This window comes from Cynara cardunculus, assembly GCF_001531365.2.
Source record: "Cynara cardunculus var. scolymus isolate 2C chromosome LG 9, CcrdV1, whole genome shotgun sequence".
Lineage (NCBI taxonomy): Eukaryota > Viridiplantae > Streptophyta > Magnoliopsida > Asterales > Asteraceae > Cynara > Cynara cardunculus.
Genome location: NC_037536.1, coordinates 12170770 through 12176977, shown reverse-complemented (window position 1 = coordinate 12176977; position 6208 = coordinate 12170770). Strand labels below are relative to the sequence as shown.

Here is a 6208-nt window from a genome sequence, read left to right as displayed (position 1 = left end):
TCTTTTTTTATTATAGATAGTCTAGATTAGGTTTCATTTTATATTATGTGGGTAGTTGTGTCTTTAGTTTAATTTTCACTCATATATATAGGATGAATGAACAAAGATTTGAAGGACTAGGTAAATGCCCTAAAAATCTCTAAGGAACTCATATATCCATAGGATGAATGAACAAAGATTTGACATGTTATATGAATTCTTCTCCCGGATGTGTGAAATTCTCTCCATCTTTATATAGATAGTTTGTCRTTCGWGTCATGTTGATCACACGCATTATTAAAGGCCTTGGAACTTCTTTAATGATGAGAGACTCTCGGTTTATATCTTTCCACGCATCTTCGACTTTCTTATTAAAATAGTCATAGGCATCCTGTTCCGTGACATCATATTGTTTCATGTAAATTTCAACACAAGATGCTGAATGCTTTCTTTCTTGCTCCTCCTGCATTTTAGTAGTAACAAACTAAAGATTTTAGTCTTTCAAAATGATATAGATAATATATACGGGTCAGTTCAAATAAGAAGGTCAGAAATCATGAAAAAAGTAATAATGAGATGTTCAGGGAAGGTCAATTTGTGAATCACTGAAAAAATTCATAAAAACTTATTGAAGGATGCATATGTACAACCGATGTTACAAAATTTTCATATGGGTTCACATATGCATCTTCCCTTCTTACTGATAGAAGTTCAATTGCAAACTATTTTCTTGTACACTGTAAAGACAAATGAAAGAATGACACGTGTCCCTGATCGTCCACATTAATCATGAATAATGAACGTAAATATCCATGATGATTGATATATATCATTCAAGATGAATGATACATTATTCATTATGAATAATGGATGAATGTATGGGAGATGTGGCTCGCTCTCCTTTGTCCCCCGATTTACAATGAAAATTCGTTCTTCGATTGAGCTTGTTCATATATACATACACATACACACATATATATATATACACACACACATACATATATATTCATACACACATACACATACGTATATATTCATACACACTCACACACACACACACACACATATATATATATATATATATATGGAATTTCAAACGATAATAAGATCAAAATAGGATAACATGAGAATGACCAACTCACATGTGATTTTCATTGAAATCACATGCGATTACGAACCATGATCAATGCGGGAGTGTGCGGGAGACTTGACCCATGACCAAAGTCAAGTTGTAATCACATTTGATTTCAATGTAAAATCATATGTGATTCGACCGTTATCTTATTTTGACATTATTCTCATTTGCATCAATTCTCCCCTCCCTCTCTCTCTCTCTCTCTATATATATATATATACACATATATATACACACACACATACGTGTGTATATATATATATATATATATATATATATAGGGGAAGGTTTAAAGCAAAACCCCAAAAAATTGAACAAAGACTGAGGAACACCTGGTAATTATTTAACTGGACGGTATGTACATGTACATACAAGTAATTGAAACTGTGTTTTGGTTTTTATGCATGTGTGCATGTGCATCTTACAAATTACTTGTATCCACGTGTATATTGTGTCTAGATGAACGGTTACCAGAATGTTTCTCAGTGTTTTATTTTTGGCGGTTTTCCTAAACCTGATCCGATATATATAAGTTTGATCTTTTAGTGACATTAATGTACCTTGTGGGAGACAATATCATCCATGACTCTGCCAATTATATTTGAATAATGGAAAATAAGAGGCTTGGTGAGAATCCATTTAAATGAGTCATGTATGACTAGATCACCCATGCCAACAAAACTTGATGCTACAATCATATTAGTTCCACTGCTTACTAATGCAACCGAAAAGTACTCATCTGTTGTTGGCATGTACTCTTCAGTAACCCATTTCTCTTCATCCATATCTCTTTAACCATTTTTATCACCTGCATATTCACATGCATGCGTCAAATGTGTTTGATATATTATGGAAAACTTAATATTACAAATGATTATATATATATATATATATATATAAATTCGATGTTGATACTTACAAATTCTTTTGAATAGCTTAGATGATATGCTCTTCCCTCCTTTACCAACATATCTTCCATTTCTTTATACATATCCATTAGCTTTTGGTATATCAATTTCATGTACTCCGGAAGCATTTCTAAGCATGTAATCGACCACCTACATGTAATCAAGGTAAAAGTTAATTGTTTGATTAATATCATGTGTAATAAGTGTATCAACTAGCTTGAATTCATGATTGTGCCTGACATGTATAAGTAGACATATAGTGTATGTATGTGGCCGACTACCTTCGAATTGCTTCAATAAAACACTCAAGTTCTTCATGAGTTCCATAAGCATCATAAGTGTCGTCAATAAGCGTTATCATTGCAAACATTTTTGCTAAGAATATCCGAGAAGAAGAATATTGGGGCTCAAAGTATAAACCTAGTGCCCAAAAGTAGCATGCAACAATTCTATCTCTGGCGTAAGGTAGATTGTTTGAGACATCAAAACCTTTCCACCACCTATGATAAATTAATACACATGTTAATAGTAGTTTTAAGAAAAAAAATTCCATATCTTCAAAATTAAATAGAAAAAAAAAAAACACACACACACACACACATATATATATATATATATAAGTGTAGGTTCAAACAAGAACAATATCATTTTACGAGAACGAGGGAAACACGCAATCATCACCTGTGATACTGTATCGAGAAGAAATAATGTAAAATTGTGTTTGTGACTCCAAGTACATCTTGCGTGTTCCACTATTTTATCACATGTAATGGTTGTCTATTTATGGTGTTCTCGCATTCTTGTTAAATTGTATCATTCTTGTTTGAAATCTTCCCAACACACACACATATATACATATACACACACATACACACATATACACATATATACATATGTGTGTATGCACAGAGAGAGAGTGTGTCGATCATGTAGGAATTTTTTTTATAGGAATCATTTTGTTCGGAGGTTCACATAAGTTAACATCCTCATATACATAAGATATGTTAACGTGGAAAAGTTAACATATCTTAATAGGAAACCTTAACATATGTGAGGATGTTGAGGACATCCACTAAAAAAATAAATGGTTGTTATTTAAATTTCTACCGAAACCCAACCATATATATAGATTGTATAATATATATATATATATATATATATATATACTGAGGTTCACGTGAGAACTATTAAAAAGTGAGAACGTGTACATTCATTGATGCATATATACAATAAAAATATGTTGACCCCAAATAAATATATTCATCAATACATATCTACTATATATGCATTTATGCATATACTTGATTAAAATCATTAGTGTATATGAATTGAGTATATGTATCAATGAATGTATAGGTTTTCATGGTTTTCAAACTTTTTGTTGTTTACATATATATATATATGTATGTATGTATTACTCATGAAGGACACCAAAAATATAGGGGAAGTTGTCGGTATTTACTTGGAAACTTGACTAAGCTCTTTCTTGTGAAGTGACTGAAGCAAGTTGAACCCTAACTTGGCAAGTCTAAGTAAAGATCCGTCGTGAGAAGCTTGTTTTTGGTAGAAAGGAATGTAATGCAAAGCCTCTAGTCTTGGAAAACTTCTCCATAAAGGTAACTTTAGTGTCACTTGTATTAAAGACGAAAGCGTAGAGTTGCTTCGAAGAGGATCCTTTGATATTTCGTCAAGACGAGAACTTGTAAAAACAAAAGCCTCATCTAGTATAACTTCACCTTGAACCCTCATATACGTTGCCTCATACAACTCAAGCATGCCTTGAACATCATTTGTTAAAGATTCCTTAAAACATCCATTTTCATCCTTATAGTTGCTGAAAATATATGTTTCATATAACAAATTGTTATTTAGCTTCTTTAATTAATTTGTAGAATTAATATTTTGAATATATGGATATAACTTACCAGATGAAACATAGAAGCCTTGTTTTCGTAAAAGTCGAAACCAAAGGGAAGGCCTACCAGCATTCCAGTTATCGCCATACGTATCTTAGATATGTTGCAAGGATTGCTCTATCTCATCTTCAAAATAGTAGGCTATGCCTAGATGTTGTATCACATCAATCAGTTTCAACAAATTCAGGTGTTCCACTGGAACAGCTAGTGCTGCTACTAAATCTTTCCGCACTTTGTCTTTCAAATGTTCTATTTCCTGTATATCCTCATGAATCATCATTAATTAGAGTTGTTGCCAACATACACACAAAAATAATTGTTACTAGGCCCGACCCTAGTCGTGGACGACCTAGGACATCAAAGTCTAAGAGGCATCAACTCACGTCGTATGCTACTATTACTAACAAAAAATTAAAAATAAAAGAAAGGCTACTATACCAAGATTGGAATTCGAAACCAGAATCATGGTCAAAACCTGCCCTTATGAGTCGGCTACTTATGCCTTTCACTACAACAAAATTGGATTTATTGGACGCCAACAATTTCACTACGCCAAAATTGGTCAAAGACCTTCCAGCCTAGTGGTAAAGGCTTGGGCATGGCATAGTCATGAACCCGAGTTCGAGCCCTGGGAGGGGAGTGTTGGCGACATTTAAGTGGGGCCATGTTTAGCCTCCAAATTTGCCGGGGATTAGTCGGGCTTTGGCCCGGACACCCTTACAAAAAAAAAAAAAAACAATTTCTAAGTGTTGTAATAGACTGCTTTATAATAATAAATTTAATTACTTAATTTGTATGACCAGGAAAATGAAGTATATTATCTAAAGGCATTGTAATAAGTTCATATGACGCTTTTGGACTTAATAACAAGTTTTTTAAGACATTTTTCTAAAACCGGATCATATTAGCTATTCTATATGATACTATTAAAAAATGTCTTATAAAATCAAGTTTTCCTATAAAAAGATAGGTTTATAGGATAATTTCATAAAAAGATAACTCACGCAACATTTTTTATTAAAAAGGTTCTAAAAACTTGTTAAAGACGCACAAAAGCGTTATATAAACTTATTACAACACCTTCACATATAACATTTTATTTTTTAGTCCTATAAAGTAAGTCTTATAAAACAGTTTATCACGACGCCTAAAAGTTAATGTCATCCTACAAACCCAATTTTATTATACTATATGATTATTATTTGTCTCATTTTACTTTAATTACTTTTCAAAATAAAATTAAATCACATCAAACGATTAATACTTGTATGGATCTTTATTTTGAAAAAACATGTGATAATATTAGAAAAAAGGACACAAGTTTTTTTTATCTTATCCGCTTATATTATGTTGTTTCTTGGTAACGTCATGTTATACATTTGTTGCTTGCTAACATATGTTCTATGGACCGGATATCATTCATGCTTCATGCTGCTCTTTGGCATATACCATCTTGGCATATTTCTTTGATGATTTGATCTGCTTTTCTTATTACCTATGTTGATGGTAATCAGTTTGATTTCTTCTATGTTATTTTTTAAAACCGAACCTTGTATAAAATTATTTGGATTACTAGCTGGTTTAACTTTTTCTGTGATTCAATCCCCAAGTAGCCATAATATGACTCTCGAGGATTGTTCTTAATTTTGTTTTATATTTCTTAATTCGATGTTGAATCGTATATATGATATTGCTATCACTCATAGTTTGGTTGTTTTTTAAGGATCGATATATAGGGTTGACACTCACCGCTTATAAGGATGTTTAATCAGAGCATTTAGAATATTATACAACCACTAGAAGCATACTCGCGTAATGCAGCGAGATACATCGTGATTTTAATATTTCATTTTAGTCTTTATCTCAGTCGATGTTATAATATGACTTTATGTGATTTTGAGAAAGCGATCATGTTTTTATTTTTGAATAAAATATATGTTTGAAGATATCATATAATATTAGTTTTTTACGTACCTCGTTGTAGATGAGAAATTGATCTCCCCAAATGCTAGGTGGAAAGTTGGCAACAGGTCGAACAACTTCCTCTTGTGTAATAGACATATTGAGATATGTGGATCTTCGTAATCTAGTACTTGAAAGTTGGTATTAGCATCTCATGAGAGTCGGATGCTACTTATAGAATGTATAATACCATCTCATGAGAGTCGGATGTTATCTTTTAGTGTTTATTTAAATCTTAGATATCGTATATAATTTTCATTTACCCCTATATTTTATGTAAAGAAAAAACACGTCTTAAAAAATAATAA

General features: G+C 31.9%; 1 pseudogene; it reads right to left on the bottom strand.

The window, feature by feature from the left end:
- Positions 1-148: 148 nt before the first annotated feature.
- On the bottom strand, positions 149-5999 carry LOC112518417 (annotated as a pseudogene).
- Positions 6000-6208: the final 209 nt, after the last annotated feature.